General features: G+C 52.9%; 1 pseudogene; it reads right to left on the bottom strand.

Annotated features, from left to right (window-relative positions):
* Window positions 1-16,153: 16,153 nt before the first annotated feature.
* On the bottom strand, window positions 16,154-16,651 carry LOC118020299 (annotated as a pseudogene).
* Window positions 16,652-17,153: the final 502 nt, after the last annotated feature.

Below are 17,153 nucleotides of genomic sequence, written 5' to 3'. Positions count from 1 at the left end.
GAGCTCAGAGAGGTGAATTAACGCGTTGCCTACACAACAGCACAGACCTGGTCAGCCTTACTCCTATGCTATGTGCCAGGCGGAAGGTCTGTTGCTGGGTGGACAAGAAAACTTGGTTTCTTGCTGCTGAATTCGACCTGACACAAGACCAGACTCCTCTTTGGGCCTCAGTTTCCCCATCTATTTAATGAGAGGTGGCACTGTCTGTCAGCTCCAATATTTTCCTGCATTGGCTCACTGTTTCTGGTTCTTGTAACTTCGCAAGGTACGACTGGGTCTCACTCCCACCCCAGGCCCACAATTCTCAGTCCCCCCCTCACATGGGGTGGGTTGGGGGCTGCCTTTGGGAGGTGCTATTTCAAGTGACAGAGGGCCCGGGCTCCACCAGGGGCTAAAGCTCTTCCTTCCTTCCTTCCTTCCTCCCTCCCTCCCTCCTTCTTTCCCTTTACTTCCACCAAGTAAGGCAGGATACTCAGCACTAAGGTGGGCACTGAGGCTGGCCCTGGGACTGAGAGCTTGGAGGAGGCCAAGGCTCTTTGGTGGTTGCAGGTGGTCCCGGGGAAGACTCCTGGCAGAGGGGGTGTTTGAGCTCGTTTTGAAGATGGGATGAGACTCCCCAGCTACCAGGGGGCACACCCTGGGTGGTGGATTTGAGAACGGGCCTGCAGATGAGGCATCTCCGGGAGACAGAAATAAGGACTGCTGTTTTGGCCGCCTGGCCCTCCCCTGTCCCCAACCAAACTCTGAGCCCAGGCCTCAGTTTCCCCACCTACTGAGTAGTCTGGACTAGCTCAGAGGCAAGGCTGGGCTCAGAGGATGCCGCTCTCCCCTGCCTCTCAGAGCCTTCTGGAAGGTCAGGTTTTCAGGCCCTGTTGCTCAGGGGCATCCTTCTCCCAGCTCCCCTCCCCTGCATAAACTCCCCCACCCCCTCAGGCAACCAAGCAAGCCTCAGCTTTGATGCGGCCACCTCAAGCCTCAAGGCCCAGGCGTCAATGGGCCCTCTATGTGACCAGTGGGGCCGCTGGGGGCCGCCAGCTGCCGTAGTGGGCGTGGGTAAGTCCTGGACACACAGTCCCACTGTGTGGGGCCGGCTCATGCCCGCCCAGACCCTGTGGCGGGTGGGGGGCTCCCAGGAATGTCTCCCTGGGGGGCACTTTGGACAGACAGGGTGGTCTGGGGAGACGGGTGTGTGCAGGGCGGCCTCGGGAGCCACCGTCAAAGGGGCCCAGCAGACGTGGCGCCAGGTAAGCACCATAGTGGGCGCAGGATGGCTGGCGGTCCGTCTGGTCAATCCGTTCATCTCCCAGGGTTGGCGGGGGAGGGGGAGACTGCCATGGGCACACCACTCAGGGTGACCAACCGTCCTGCGGTGCCCGGGGTTTGGGACTTTCAGTGCAGAAACCAGGAGAGTCCCTTGTTGTTGGCTACTGCCCAGAGCTTAGGAAAGGACACTGACCGACCTCTCTGGTCTGGGCAGCTTCCTCCGTGTCCGGTGACCTCTGAGTCAGACCATCTGGGCTAGAGCTGCCTGGCGCCATTTTGTCCAACCCCTGCCTCCACCCAGGCCTGCCTGCCTCATGCCTGAGAGGCCATTTTCCGTTTCTCCCAGGCGTCTTCAGGGGAGGAGCTACCGGCCAACCACCCAACCACTGCTGAGAGAATCTTGGCTCGACAGGTGGCCGGACAGACAGACCGACAGACCGGCTGTCCTTCAGCTCTTCTGCTCACTCTGAGCCATCCCAAGGGTGCCCAGAGTCATCTTATTCCTGTCTCCACACCTTTGCCCCAGGCCATTCTCTCTCTTGGGATTCTTTCCCCCCTTTGTCACTTCTTCACCCTGCAAGACCCAGCCTGAATGTCACTTCTCCAGGGGAATTGTTCTCCCTTTCTCCAGGTGGGCTAGTCCCCTTCGTTGAACTTCTAGACCCCCATTCTTCCCTCCTTATAACATTGATCACACCCCAGTGCAATTTTCAGTTTACTCATCTCTTCCCACACCTGACCTTGAGCTCTTCAAGGGCAGAGAGCCTAACCCAGTCACCCTTGTATCCAAGATCCCAGCACAAGGCCAGGCTCATGGAAATTATAAGAATGAGGATGTTTACTGGGCTTGTACTCTGTGCCAGGCACCCTGCTCATTTAATTCTCTCCAGAGCCCTGTGAGTTTGGTGTGATCATCATCCCCATTTTACTGATGGGGAAACAGGTACAGAGAGGTGAAATGACTTGCCCCAGGCTACACAGTTAGCGAGGGGCAGAGTCAGAATCCAGAGCCCGAGCTTGAATCTCCATACTCTACTCCCTGATAAGTTTTTGTGGGATTACCAGATAAATGGAAACCTTTGCCTCCCCAGGGTCTCCTAAATCCTGCATGTTGCAGTTCAGGCCCATTTCCTCCAGTTTCCTCCCCAGAAGGGTACCCCAGTGGGGAGCACTGTTGCCCGCGTGGGTGCAGTTAAGGGGTATGCTGCGAGGGGGATGCCCCAGAGAAGGGCCTCACGGGCAGTTTAGAGCTATGGATGGGCCCTTGGGCATCCTCAAGACCATTGCCTGTGTTTGTCAGATGGGGAAACTGAAGCCCAAAGAGAGGAAGGGACTTGCCCCTAGTCGTGCGGTACGTCTGAGTCAAAGCCATTAGGCCTCAGCGTCTCCATTTGTCAAAGAGAGGAATAAATACCTCTTGTCCGGGACTAGTCCCACAGAGGAGGAGGCGGAAGAATGGAGAATTGCTGGGGTGCCAGGGGCCCGAGGAGACCCCGTGCCCTCTCACTCCTTCCATCTTGGTGCCTGGAACTCGGCCGTCAGTCTGCCAACTTTCTGGGTTGAGCCTTGCCCTCTTTCCTCCTCACCCTCTACTTCACGGTGGGAATGGCTCTCCGCCCTCTTCCCAGACCTCTTGCCCATAGTGAACTGAGGTACCTTTGGGAATTGGGAGTGCATGTGTTTGAAAGCTCCCCAGGGTGACGTGTGGGGGTCCTGAGGACCCTGCCCCCCCCCCCGCCAGCATGGCCTCCTGGAGGTCCTGCTTGCACTGAATTCAGGACGTCTGTGCACTGGGCTGGGAACACGTGACACGTTTCCTTTCACGAACCTCCAACTAAAATGCAGCTTCTCTTTCCACAGTGATTTTGTCACCAGTTGAAATCACAGATGTTCTTCAGTGTCATTAGGGCTGTCACAGGTGATCTGGAAACACCATTTACCCTCGTCACCACCTTGTGGTGGCCGTTACTGGAGCTCCTGAGCTCTCTGTGCTCTGTGTGTCACGACAGAGGCACATGGTCACAGTCTCACCACTTGCTTTTTTTATAGTTTGATAACCGTATTTCCATAGATTTGGTTTCCTGCACAGTCCTTCAGATTTGGTTTTATGCACTTAAAAGTGTGATTCTGAGAAGGACTCTATAGGTTTCCTGAGGCTCCAGAAAAATCTGTGGCTCAGAACAGGGTAAGGACCCCGCATAGGGCAGTGTAGAGCCCAGGATTTTAGCACCCAGGGGTTGGATCTCTCTGGGGACAGAATCGGCAGTGGCAGCCCTGTGAATCTCGGGCAACACATCCCCCAAGTAAGTGTGCTATAAGCAGAACATAGGGAATGGAGTTGGGCAGGAGAGAAGGGGCCAGCCAGTGTGGACAGACCCCTCAGACCCCAGACCTGGAGCTGTCCCCACGGCCCCTGGCTTACAAAGCACATCTGTGTCTCTGTCCACCAGGAATCAGCCTGCTGTGCCCAGCAGCCTCCTGTCTCTGGGCGCATATTGAGCCCAAAGCCACCAGCTCTCCTCTCGCTCAGACTCCGTGCTGCTCTCTACCATCTCTGGGGCTCCATGGCCTCAGGAACCCGTCTTAGGTGGCAGCTCCTTAGTCTTGTCTCCCAAGGGTCCTTTGTTTTAAATGGTACATTTTTCCATCTTGCTCATGGAGGGAGAAACACAGATTACAAAGACCCAGCAAATGGTTTTTATAAACTCTTATTTTCTTGCCACAGACTGCCTTTAATTAGCTCTGGGGACTACAAAGGGAATAGCGTTATAATAGGAGCAGCTTGAAGGAAGGAGCCACGGCTGTCAGCTCCCAGACCTGAGGCTGTTGCTTGTCACCAGCCACAACCAGGTTTGGCGGGAATGCATCCACCTTGGGACGGCAGCCCCCCACCCCCCAAGTCCCCATCTGCTGTATAGCCTGCCTCAGCTTCTCTCCAGACAGGAGGAAGGGGTCCCACCTCAGATAAGCCCTTGCAGAAACCTTTAAACAACAAGCACCCAAATGCACTTTGGTCCCTGCCCAGAGCTGGCCGCCCAAGGACGGGCTCTGAGTCACTCTGTTAGCCAGCAGTGGAACGGGCCAGTGGACAGAAAGGCAGACAGTCAGACCAACTTCTGTATCTCAGCTGACCACCTCAGCTGAGGAAAGGCAACACCATACCTGCCCCCCCCCGCCCCCGCCAGCCCTTGGAGTTTTAGATCCCGTTCAGCCCCTCTATTCTAGAGGAGAACCTATCTCCGTGTACAGCCCCGAGGCACTGCCCTCATACACAGCCCATCCCCAGCCTCAGACGATCAGAATGTCACAGTCAGAGGGGCCTCCGTTTGGGGCACAGAGAGGTTGCGTTACTTGCCTAAGGCCACTGGGCAAGGTAGCCACCGACCTGGGACTCAAGCTCAGGGCCTCTGGACCCCCTGGCTCAGGTGCCACAGCCCCATCTGGACTCCTGCCGGGGGGTGAGGGAGAGGAAGGCAGCAGGGGGCTGTCTGAGGCCAGGGCTCATCAGCCCTAAGAACCAGGCAGAGGCAGGAAGTCTCCCCCTGAGTTCCAGCCTCCATCAGAGGTTCCAAGTGGGGGATCCAGGAACCCTATCCTTTTTGAGGGACGGAGTGCAAACCTCTGGGTTGCTCTAGGCCACGAATAGAGGCAAAAGCCACCCAGAAACACTTTCTTCTCCCCTGTGGCCAAATCTGTAAACCTTCCCCAGGCCTGCTCCCCCAACGCTCAGCCAGCTTTGGTGTGTCCCAGAGCTCTGCAAGTTCTCCACAAAACCCTGTAGCCTCCTTCTCCTCCCTCTGCTTCCCTCGGCCCAGGATGACTTGGAAATTCTGGGAGCAGTCCTCCGAAAGATCTCCAGATCCGTGGATCTTGACAGAGGCTGGCCTGGCTCTGGGAGACCTGAGTGTGTCCCGGAGTCCGTGTCTGCCTGAGCTCGGGTGGAGGGCCAGGGCCTGGGGCTGCAGGGACCAGGAGTGAGGCAGGAAGCCTCAGGTCACAAGGATACCCTCCATGTCCTCTCCACCCCAGGGCCCTTCGAGGTCGGCCGCTGAGGTCTCGTGGCATCCATTTCCCCCACCACTTACTGTCCCCACCAACTGAGGATAAAAGTCCCACAAAAGTCCACTCCAGGAGACCACGGAGGCCACCAACCCCTCTTCCCACCTCAGACTTTCAGGACTCAGCGGATTTAGGGAGGCAGGCCATGCACTTGAAGGCAGCCAGGGTGGTCGGTGGAGGGACGCCGTCCGGGGCCTGGCCACAGCTCCCCACCCAAAAGGATCAGCCCAGGGCCCTGGGCAGTCGTTACTCACCGCGGATGAAGGTTGGCGAGTAGGTCGGGAAGGAATCGAAGATGCTGTTCGATGCCATGGCCATGCCCCTCTCTGAGGAAGGCAAGAAATCAGACCTTCAGGGGTTAGCTTAGGATTGACTTGGTTGGCTGTCCTTTTATTTTTTTCCTAGCTACTTTTGAAAATAAAAGGGGGGTGGTAGTGTCGCTTTTTGTTTGTTTTTTTGTTTTGTTTTGTCTCTTTTTTTTCCCCTATTGCTACGAAAAAGAAAAAAAGGAAAGAACGCGAGAGTGCGTGTGTGAGCGAGAGAGAGAAAAAAAAAATCCCCAAGGAAAGTAAGTTTCTGTTTGTACCCAAGAATTTGGATTCCCAGTCCCACAGGAATGTCTAGCCACAAATTTTCAACAGAAGCGTATGCAGAGTGTATCATTAGATGGCGGGAAGGGGCCAGGGCGGAGGAGCTCACAGGGCAGCGAGAGCAGAGCCAGGCCCAACATCAGCGCCACAGGGAATGAATGAATGAGGCTCACCCCCGACAGAGCCCGGGCTCCACTGGGTGCGAGGGCGGCCCGGGGGTGGGGAGGATCAGGAGCCAACCAGCGCCGGCGCAGGGCCCTGAAGGCGGCCGAGGGCCTGGCCTTGTGGTTCTGTGGTTGAGGGACCAGGCCTTCACAGTGTCAACCCAACCTCAGCTCACAGGATGCAAGAAGCCAGCTCGCGGCCTTGGCCCATTGGCTGGGCTGGGGTCACCTGGGCTGTGATGTCACAGCCTCTTAGAAGATTTTGTGGCTGCTTCTCTCCTTTTTGGAAAAAAGAAAAAAGAGAGAGAGAGAGAGAAAGAGAGGGGGAAAAAAAGTGATGGTTTTTATTTGTGGGGCTGGCCTCAGCACGCGGCCCGGGAGCAGAACTGAAAGCAGTTGGAGGGGGTGGTTGGGCGGTGGTTTGGATCCTGTAAGGAGACTCATTTTTAATTAAGGCCAGTGTTGGCCTGGGCGGGCTGGGAGCCCCGAGGGCCCTCACCAGACCCACCAGCGGGTGGTAGGGCTCCCCTCCATGCCCCCCGCCCCGGGGCTGCGGCTGACTCCCTGCTATGGTCCACCACCGCTGTTGCCAGGGAGAAGCGTCCACATGTGTGGCACTTCAGGGGGATTTTACGGCAGCTGGGATTAAGTACAAAGGGAAACACATGAAGTGGCATCACCCCAGTGCAGCCTGCCCACTGAGGCCTCCCTGGTGAAAGCCAGCAGCAGGGCCGTCCGTGCCAAGGAGCCCTCTGCGGAGCTTGGGTTCTGAGCCCTGAGTTTGGCATTCAAGGCCCTTTGTTCATTTTGCCCACTTTCATCTCCTTGGGGTTCTCCATTTTAGCCAAGTGTGTCTGGGCTTCCTTGCCCCCATGGCAGTCCCCACCCGCCCCCACCCCCTTCCCAACAAACACACCCCTGCCATTACCCTTTATCAGGACACTTTTGGAATCCTTCATGTCCCAGAAGGTTCAAGGCTCAGAGGGACTCTGAAGTAGAAAAGACATGGGAAATGATGCAGTTCTACACTCTGTCCCCAGAAGCCCAGTCAGGTGGGGGCCGGGGTGGGAGGTGGAGTGCGGTGGCTTTCACAGTTTCCCTTGCAAGCTCTACTTGCCCATTTCATAGATCAGACACTGAGGCCCAGGATGTTGAAGTCAGCTTGTGAAAGGCGACAGAGTATTGTGAGTGGGATTAGAACACCAGCCTCTGATTTACTAGCCTGGCCTCAGCTGTAATCCCACAGCACCCTGCAGTGCCCTCTGGGCTCAGTCCTGAGACTTCAGGAAGCCCTCTTCCGCCTGGGCACTGCCCCCTGGCCTCTCCCAGGGAGCCTGAGCTTGGAGCCAGGCCCTGGAAACCATCCTCACACTCATGGTGGTCTCTGAAGGCCAACAGGGAGCAGGAGGGGCATCCAGGAGGAGGAGGGGCTGGTCCAGGGCCCCAGAGAGCCTGGTTCCCGCCCACAGCCACACCGGTCACCAGGGAGCAGTACGCCCTTGGAAACTCGCTGCCTGGGCCTCCTTGGGAACCCCGTGCAGGCTCAGTCTTTTGTTCCTCAACGGCGGGTGGGTGTGGTAGCGGTGTGGGTTGTCATTTGTCCCGGGAGGAAGCAGGTTTATGGTCAAAGCCACAGGGTTCTGGAGTCAGATTTGAATTCCACTCTCAGCTCTGCTGAATCCCAGCTGCAAGACCTGGGGCAAGTCACTTCCCCTCTCTGGACCTCAGTTTCCTTCCCTGTCAAATGGGGATAACACATTTCTCGCAGGGACAGGCACCCGGGTGAGGGCACCATAGACATTGTTTCCTTGCCAGAGTCTCCGTGACGCAGTCTGGGGTCTGTTATGAGTAGGCACAGGTAGAGAAGCGTCGGTCACATAGGAGGACAGATGGCCCCCACTGTGAGCCAACCAGCCGGCCCGGCCTGGGCAGGGCTGTTTGAGTCAGTGGAGCATGGAGCCTGCCAAGGGGCCCTGGCCTCCTGGTTACATTTGGAACATTTTGGAGTCTGCCACATTGTGAAACAGATCAGAGACAGACATGGCAGGAAAGACCCTCTTTAACAGAAGTGGAAACTGAGGTCCCCCGAGGGGCAGAGACTCCCCCAAGCTTACCCAGTGAGTCAGTGGAACCCTGGTCCCCTGCTTCCCAGCCCAGGAGTTGTTTCCGATCTACCAACACCACCTCCAGTTTCGAACAGCCCACCCTACCACGCTTCGCTGTTTTTTCCACGTGTAAAAGTGGGTCCCCCTATAGCAATCTGTAACTTGGTCACCCTGAGGGATTTCCCCTTCCCTGGGAAGCTGAGGCTAGGCCCAGGAATAGGAGGAGGTGTGAGAGGCTGTGTTGGGCCCAGGGGCACATCTGTACAGTGGGTGGTTTACTGTGTTCCTGGGTGCCTGGTTTGGTCCATCCCTAAAGAGGCTTATCATCTCCACATGCCCCCTTGGAAGCCTGAATGCCAGCCTGAATGAACCCCTGGAGGCTGCTGGGGAAGCAGAAAGAACATTCCTGAGGCTTGCCTTTGGAATATTCCTGAAGCTGTGAGACTATGGGCTGGAGGCTATTTTTCTGAGCCTGCTTCCTTGCCTGTAAGATGGGGCCAATTGCAGCACCCGTTTCTCACCATTGCAAGAAGGATTAAATGAGAAAATATTGGGAGTGCACCTGGCACATAGGAGCTGCCCAGTTCCTGGAATTCCCTTCCTTTAGCTCCAACTGTGCACTCTCCCAGCATGCAGCAGGCGGCCGTGTTTCCTCTTGTTCTCTACTGAAAAAAACATCTGAGGCCTCTGAACTGATCAGATCAGGTTAATCTAGAAATCTGGTAGAGGAAGGGAATCGTTAAAAAATAGGATTTTTGTGCCATAAACCCTTTATTTTAACTTTAATCGTATAAATGTGCATTAAATGGTCTTCGTCTTGGTCTTCAGGCTTAAGCCAGCCCAGAAGGCACCTCCTACAATTTCCAGTTTGGACTTCTTTGAAGTGGAATGTGAGTGTCAAGATGCCTACGAAGAAATCCGCATCCAGTAGCATCTAAATTTTACTATTTCCCCCAATCTTTTACCATGTCCCACCCTTACCAAATTCAATTTATTTTCAGCAACTTGCCTTCGCCAAGTCTTTCCAAGGTGTTCAACCTAGTTTCCTAGAAAGAGTCACTCCTGTTTTGCATCGTATCATTGATAACATTGCCTTGCTATCAGTGAGGGTCCAATCAGGAAAACAGAAGCTGCTTTGAGTATTGGAAACAGAGGAAAGTTAATTGGGGGGTTATTGGCAACACGGGTGATGGAAGAGCTGAGAAGCCAAACCATGGTGGTGAGGAGCCCCGAGATCGGCCGCAGCAGGAAGCCACTGCCCCCCTTTGGCAAGAGAGATGCAGGGAGAGGCGGTGTTCCCAGCACACCCTCCCCGACCTGCGGAAGCAGAGCGTGGTACAACAGAGTCAAATTTGCTGGAGCCACAGAGGGGACTCAGCCACTATGGCAATGCCCCCTAGACAAATATCAAAGGGGCTCTCTCTTCCTCCCATCCTTTAACCTCCTCCCAGTGCCTCCTATTGGTGGAGTGGAGCCGGAACCAGCTGACTTAATGGAATCAGAGCCCTGCATTATAGAGCCTAATGGGGGAAGGGGGTAGAATGGATCTGAGGGCAAAATGGCCCCAGACTGGCATAATATCCAATGACATTTTGTAACCACGAAAACCCAACTGGCATAAATGGTTTTGAGAACAAACCCAACCGATGTTTGGCAAGTCGACAGCTCAGTGGGTTGGTGGGAGCAGAAGGTGTGGATTCCAGCAAGGGATCTGTGAGCCAAGGGGATCGATTGGCATATAACAGCAGAAATGCCAGTGAACTGCATGAGCTGGTTACATGGAAATTAGTTAAGAAAGTATCTACTATGAACGGTGATGAAATCTGTTTTCTCAACCTGTGTGCAGAGCTGAAACTTTCGCTATAACCTTGGGCTACAGTGACTGGGGAGTGATGTCACCAATCAGAAGCACTGGCTGTGGGCCGTCTAGGAACTTTAGAAAGATGGCACACCCCTGCACCCACGGGGCCTTCCCAATATCCTGCAGGATAGGGGTGGCTCTCTTTGATTTTCTGATGAGGAAAAAACCAATCCCAGGGATTACCCCCAAGTTCTAGCCTCTAGGAGTCAGCTTGGATGAAATGGGCAGCGGAATTGAGGCAGGCACTGGCCTTAGAGTTCAAATTCTGGTTTTCCACCAGCAAATCACAGTGCTGGGCTCAAGGAAGGTGCTGGAGTGTGATACCTGCTGCAGGCTACCCAGGGCTCTCCACCTTCAGGCCTCCCGCACAGAGACATCAAGATAAGGTTCCCCCGCCCTCCTCCCCCAACTCCCTCCAAACTCAGCCAGGTCTACACCCTCCTCTAGCATAGGCCCATGTTCAGGGTAAAAGATGAGGCCTGCAGGCCACGCAGCCCACCCAGGGGCCAGGATACCCAGGCCAAGCCAAAGGATCAGTAGCTAAGAACCTACCACTCAGGATGCACGTGCCGAGAGCTTTATGCACGGTGTCTCCAATGGTGGCCTCTCAGACCAGCCAACCATGCCCAGTTTCCAGGGGGCAGTCAGAGAGGTGAAGAGATCTGCCCACGGTCACCCACTTCGCAGGTGGAGGAAGCAGGATTCAATCTCACCCTGCCCTCCGCCCGCTTTCTGGGCTCCTTCTCCCCTCCCCACCCTCAGCCTCTCTCTTTCCTGTTGTTCGTTTCAAAAGACTGCTCATGGTGCCCCCTGCAGAACCAAACCCTTCCCCTGTCCTCCTCCCCCTTCCTGCATCAGCCCCCTTCTCCCGGGCCCCCCTCCGCTGCACCCCTCATGGCCACGCCTGGGCAGCTGGGCGGTCCCATAGGTTCAGTGGCCCCGAGGACTTTATGACTGTCTTTAGCCACAGCATTTGCCTCACCAAGGACCCCAGCAGCTCCACTCAAAGCTTTGCCTCCTGCCTGAAATTCCACCATGAGTGCACCTTTGGGTCCGGATACAGTTCGGTCATAAGTCCTGTGTTACAAAGGCAGACGCTACTGGGTGCAGGAACACTGGAACCCCGCAGACGGGTTGGCCACCTGGGGTGGGGGTGGAGAACGCGGGCTGAATTCTACCCCAGAAGGGGCTGTTCCCCCACTCTCTGGGGAGAGCGTCCCCTGGCCTCAACTAAAGGATCTCCGCCCTTCCCCCATCCCCCATCCCACTACCACCTCTGCACAAAGCCAACCAGGCAGAGATGGTTCTCCCCGTTTCACAGCCGGGGACACTGAGGCTCGCCGAAGGAAGGGCCTCACAGGGTCGCAGGGTGAGAAGGGGATTCAATTGTACGCATGCTACTGCCATGTCCCCTGTAACCCTTGACCCCCCTTCTCTCCTTCAAGTCCTCTCTGGGGAGGCCCAGGTGTCAGACTTGGTGTCAGAAGAACCAGGTTCAGATCCCAGCTTTGGGATTCCCAGTCATCACTTGTGATGTCAGTTGGTCTCATCAGCACCTCACCGTCCTCACCAAAGCCCCTCTTTCCCAGGGTGTGCAGGTGAGGGGGGACCCCTGGGAAGGGCACGTGGCAGGCACTTGGCAAGGTAAGTTGCTAAGGGCCTGAGAGCCCTGGGTAGCCACCGGGTGGGGGTGGGGTGGGGAGTGGAGGAGGGCAGAGTTGGCAGCAGGAGGGGCATGTGGCTGATTCACAACCTTCCCCTGGTTCTTGGGGCCCCCAGCAGATTCCCACCACCCAGTCCCGCCAAGGCCCCGCTGGGAGAGGCCCTGACTCTCTTGGCTGCCAGGGGCTGTCCCCAGCAGAGGGCTGCCTGAGCCTGGGTCCCAGGCTGCAGGATAGGGCGTGCTGGGGAGATCACTCCGGCCACAGCACATCCTCCCTGAGATGCTGGTCAGCCCAGTGGCCTCTCGTGTTCCTCTGAGGCCTGGAAAATCTTGCCCATAAGATGCTGTCCCCCCCAGCATCCCGGGCCCCTCAAAGGAAGAAAGAAAACCCGAAACTGCAGCCCCTTTTAGCTCATAAAACCATCTTTTCTCTGAGTCTTTCAGTGGAATAATCTATTTTTAGCATCAAAGAGCTCTGCCAGGGGCCTAGACCTGCTGAGGGACAGCTTTGTGTGACCACAAAGGGGCGGGAGGCGGGCACTCCTCAACGGGTGGGGTGGAAGGGTGGCAGGAAGGGTGCCCCCATCCACAGGGCTGGCCGAGGGGGGGCCTCGGAGGGCCACAGGTTGGGCCCCAACTTCCCATTCAGTGAGCTTGTCTGGGCTGGTCCTGTGCCCCCTGTCCCCTGTTCACTCTCGCACATTCTCCCCACAAACCTGGTAATAGCAACTGTAACAATAATCATAAACTAGCGCTTACCATGTGCCAGGCATTCTTCCAAGAAGCTTCTGTAAATTAATTCACTTAATTTACAGTAATCTGACCATTGAACAGATAAGGATCTTGAGACTCAGAGGGGTTCACTGACTTGTTCAGGTTCAGCTCAGAGGAGTGGAACCAGGATTTGAACCCTGACAGCCCATTTCACCATGATTTAGTCTCATTTTACAGCTGAGCAGAAGAGGCTCAGAGAAACTGATGAACTTGCTCCCAATAACCTGGATATGAAATGGTAAGGTCAGGGTTCGTGACCAGGCTCTCTGACCCCGGGCCCTTGCCTCTGGATACCCGGGACCTTGGTTACTCCTCCAACAAGTGGGGTGTGTGTGTGTGGGGGGGGTACTCCCACTGTACTGAGAAGGAAACTGAAGCCCAGAGGAGAAGGGACCCTTCTGTGCTTACAGAGTCGGAAGAAGTGGAGTTGGAATTCCAGAAGCTTTTTCTCCCTCCCCATCCCCCTGCCTCCCACCCTACCCCCAGCTCCCAGCCCCTGATGCTCTCCTTGAGGGGGCTGGGCCCCAGGGGAAGCCAGGATCAGGTTGTAATGTTTAAAAACTGATTTGGTCTTTAATGTTATTTCCCTCCTCTCTCTATCTTGCTCCCTTTCTCTCTCCCTCTCTCAATCATAATGACCCCATTTGCAGGGGTGTGCCGGCCAGCAAATTTGCTGACCCAGGCAAAAGGAAGGAGGGGGGTGTCATTATGCGGTTGGGAAATGGTGGGGCATTTCGTATGCCACCGATCTAGCATCCCAGGAATTTCAGCAACCCTCAAGGAAATTAGAGAATTAGCTACCATCCAGGGCTGTGGCTTCCTTGTCACTGTGTGTGTGCATTTTCTTGACTTCAGACTAGGGCGCTTTGAGCATTTGTACATAACAGGCAGCGTTGCAGAAAGAGGGGCTTTCTGAGGTAAGGAGAAAGCCCCTCTAGTCAGTGGGGCTACAGGCTGAGGCTGACACTTGGGGAAACCAGGCTCAGAGAGGGGCAGGAACTTGCCCTAGGCCACGTAGCTAAGGCCAAGATCTACAACAAGTGACTCACAGCCTAATGCTCTTTCTGTGATGTCAGACTCCGCAAGTAACTTGCTGTGTAAAATCAGACACGTTCTTTTCCTTCCCTGGGTCATTTCTCCTCATTGGTGGAGGGAGGGGGTGAGATAATTGTCTTCGTTTCAGTTCCCCTAAACACAGACCCTGAGTCTCGGGAATACGTGTAAGCAGTGTATCTGGGAAGTGATCCCAGGAAGCAGGGATGAGGGAGGGAAAGTGACACAGGGAAGGGGAGGCAGCCCATCCACACAAGGGGCAAGAGCAAGCAGCCACTCTGAGCACCTGGGGGTCCTCTGAGGACCTGGCTGGAATACCATGAGGAGCTGCTACGCAGGGGTTGGGGAGCTGGGGTATGAATCCACCAACTCTAATCTCTCATTGGTTGAGAGTTGTTCTACAAACAATGACTCTCCAACAATTCTCGTTTCTTCCGCTGGGCAAAGTTCACTCAAGGCCAGAAAACATCCTCAGGCCAACCTGTCCTGTAGGGGAACTATCTATTCAGACTGGATAGGTGATTTCTAAGGCATCTCTCAGTGCTCATAGGCAAGGATTCACTGTTTCACATGCTGTACCTTAATTCATATCCGCTCTCAACCCTTCTAAACTTCCATGATATCAGGGAAAGTTGGTGGGGTTCAGAATCACTCCCTCACCACTTGTCCCAGGGCCTGAGATTCCACTTTTCAGCTGTGAGCCCTTGGTTTTTAAATAGTGTCTGGTGGAACCCCGACTAGGCAATACCTTGGGGTGCCCCCGAGGGAGGATGTATCAAGGATTAGGCTGAATGGGGGAAGGGGGAGTCTGTTCTCTCCACCATTTCCACTAGAGAAGACTGCTTTGTCTATCTTTTTATTTTTATTTTAGCTTTTATTTTTTTCTTCAAAGTTATAAATACTCATAGTTTAAACAGTCAAATGTTTCTAAAAGACTTTCCTTCCCACTCCTTAGAGAAACCACTCCCAACTCCTTTAGCTATTTCTTTTAGTATTTACTCTATTTCTCAAAAAAACCATGCTAACCAAGCTCATCGTGATTTTTCAGTTCTAGGCATTACCTCTTGACCTTCCACCAGGGAAGAGGATTTGGCTCCCTTCTATCTGGCCCTCTCTTTACCATGCACCCTTTCCATCCTCCCAGGATAGTTATTTTAGTTAGCTTAATTGTTACTATTTGCCTTTTTACAACTGGATAAATGCTTTTTTCACAGCTGAGTCATAGGTATGTTTTGATTACATTTCCTTGCTTGTACAGCTTTTTGTTTTCCCTGGAGTTGTAGTTTGTTAAGCTTTTCATTTGCATAATTTTCTGTGTACTTACCACTGATTCATCCCCAAACCCTCCATGAGTTGTCCAAATCTCCTACTAGGAAATTCAATAACAACAGGTATTTTATTTATTTTGATTTTTGAAATCTTCTTTTCTGGAACCCCCTACCTGCTCTAGTCTGGACTGGTTGCTCTCTAGCCTGCTGCTCAGCTGTCAACCTAGGATCTTCTTTTACTCTTATCTCATCTTCTTTCACTTTCATTCTCTTTGCCCCTCTTACACTGGAGTCTGTTTCCTGGATTCTTTCTCTTTCTTGGTTTACTCCTTTTGATGGAGAACATCTTCTGGTAGCTTCCTGAGAAAGGGTACATGGGAGGTAGATTTATTTGTGAGCTTGTTACTTTTGACTATAATTTCAGTCAGACTTTATGGGTAGTTTGAAATCATGTTTGAAATAACTTTTCCTTTTCAGAGATATTTTTCCATTGTCTTTTTGCTTTTTGTGCTGCTATTCATAAGTCTGATGACATTCTAATCTCTGAAAATAGCCTATTATTTCTCCCTCTAAAAGCTTTGAAGATATTCTCTTTGTCCCAGGTGTTCTGAAATTCTACAATAAGGTGCTTTTGTGTGGTTCTATTTTCATCCATTGTTCCGGACGTTTAACCAGCCCTGTGGTCGGAACATTCATGGTGATCATTCCCAGGTAGTTTGCATGGATTTTTCTTTGATCATTTTTTCTTTTTTCTTTTTCACTGTTCTCTCTTTTTGTTGAGCTTTCTAAAATTCTAAATTATTTAAGATTCTAATACTTTTTAAAATTCTTATTTTCTATTTCTTTGTGTTGTGTTTTTTTTTTTATTTTAAAGATTTTATTTATTTGACAGAGAGAGACACAGTGAGAGAGCGAAAAGAAGCAGGGGGAGTGGGAGAGGGAGAAGCAGGCATCCCACTGAGCAGGGAGCCTGATGCGGGACTCGATTCCAGGACCCTGGGATCATGACCTGAGCTGAAGGCAGACGCTTAACGACTGAGCCACCCAGGTGCCCCTGTGTTGTGTTTTTTTAGTCTTTTGGGGGAAGATAACTTTTTCTTTCAGTGTTTCTATTGAGTTTCTCATTTCTGTTATAGTAATTTGAATTTGTACTTTTGGGGTTCTAATGATTACATTTCATAACTCTGTATTCTTATTGCATAGATGTAATACCTTCTCTTATCTCTCTGAGGATATTAATGATAGAATTTTTTTAAAAAGATTTCATCTCCCTGCCTAGTGTGCTTTCTTTAAGTTACTTTTTTTTTTTTTTGCTTGTCAAATGATCCTTTATTGAAATATTTTCCTTTGTAGTTAACTAGCTGGGCATTCCACTGCACCACTGTTGATGTCATCTATGATGTCATGAGGGTGGCAGCCATCAACATGGCAGCACACAGACTGGCAGTCCCCAGGATTTCTTTAATGGTTCCAGAGAGTTCTCTGGCTAAAGATCGGTGTTGCAGCTGTCGGGCAATATTGACAATCTCATCAAAAGTGATATTTCCCCTGTGCTTAATCTTTTTCTGCTTCTTTCTGTCTCTTGGTGGTTCCTTGAGGGCTTTGATAATCAGGGCAGAGGCAGAAGGTACCACTTCAATCTGGGCCTGTCTGTTCTGAATGGTCAGTTTCACTGTAATACTTAGACCCTTCCAATCACCGGTTGCCTTGGCGATGTCATCACCAACCTTTTTTGGAGACAGATCCTGTGGGCCGATCTTTGGGGCCAGGGCAGATGTGGCACCCGACGTCACCACCGGTGCACCTCAGGCACATGACTTTGATCTCGTTGGGGTCGAACTTAGGCGGCATGACAGAGGTGGCTTGTCTTTCCTGGTAGAGGCTTTCTTCATATGGCTGATGATCCTTGTCTATATGCTTTATTTAATAGTGGGGAAACTCTGATGGGAAGCTCTGTATAATTGTGTGGGACTGCCTGGCTCTAGATTTCATATAGAGGGAGTCTGGCTTGATCATTTCCTTGTTTAGTGTCTTTGGATCTTTCCCCTTAGTCTGCTGAGATTCTGTGGGGTAGACATTTCTAATTTGCTTGGAGGATATTGGAGTGGCTGCCAGTGTTCTGGGGCAAGAGGCTCCTAAATGCATATATACTATGTCCACTTGATCCTTCATTTTCAGTGTGGTAGCTTCTGCCTTTTATGTGGCTGGTCCCTTCCTGTCCAGAGAACCTCTGTTTTTTTCTCTCCAAAAAATAAGCCTCAATGATTCCACTGGGGTGAGGGAGAGGATTTGAGGGTCTAACTACTTCCTACAGGTTTTCAAATAGTCCTGCTGTTCTCAGTCCCTTCCTTAC

Source organism: Mirounga leonina, unplaced genomic scaffold, assembly GCF_011800145.1.
Source record: "Mirounga leonina isolate KUSES-001 unplaced genomic scaffold, KU_Mleo_1.0 Mir_173, whole genome shotgun sequence".
In the NCBI taxonomy this organism is placed as follows: Eukaryota; Metazoa; Chordata; class Mammalia; order Carnivora; family Phocidae; genus Mirounga; species Mirounga leonina.
The sequence above is the reverse complement of the archived record's forward strand: the minus strand, read 5'-3'. Positions and strand labels throughout refer to the sequence as shown.